Genomic DNA, 440 nt, shown 5'->3' with positions numbered 1-440 from the left:
AACCCAGTCCTAACCCAGCCCTAACCCAGACCTAACCCAGACCTAACCCAGACCTAACCCAGAAATAACCCAGACCTAACCCAGACCTAACCCAGTCCTAACCCAGTACTAACCCAGTCCTAACCCAGACCTAACCCAGACCTAACCCAGACCTAACCCAGACCTAACCCAGACCTAACCCAGACCTAACCCAGAAATAACCCAGACCTAACCCAGACCTAACCCAGTCCTAACCCAGAAATACCCCAGACCTGACCCAGACCTAACCCAGACCTAACCCAGCCCTAACCCAGACCTAACCCAGACCTAACCCAGACCTAACCCAGAAATAACCCAGACCTAACCCAGACCTAACCCAGTCCTAACCCAGTACTAACCCAGTCCTAACCCAGACCTAACCCAGTCCTAACCCAGACCTAACCCAGACCTAACCCAGTCCT

Source organism: Colletes latitarsis, unplaced genomic scaffold, assembly GCF_051014445.1.
Source record: "Colletes latitarsis isolate SP2378_abdomen unplaced genomic scaffold, iyColLati1 scaffold0150, whole genome shotgun sequence".
In the NCBI taxonomy this organism is placed as follows: domain Eukaryota; kingdom Metazoa; phylum Arthropoda; class Insecta; order Hymenoptera; family Colletidae; genus Colletes; species Colletes latitarsis.
This window is presented reverse-complemented; position numbering follows the sequence as displayed.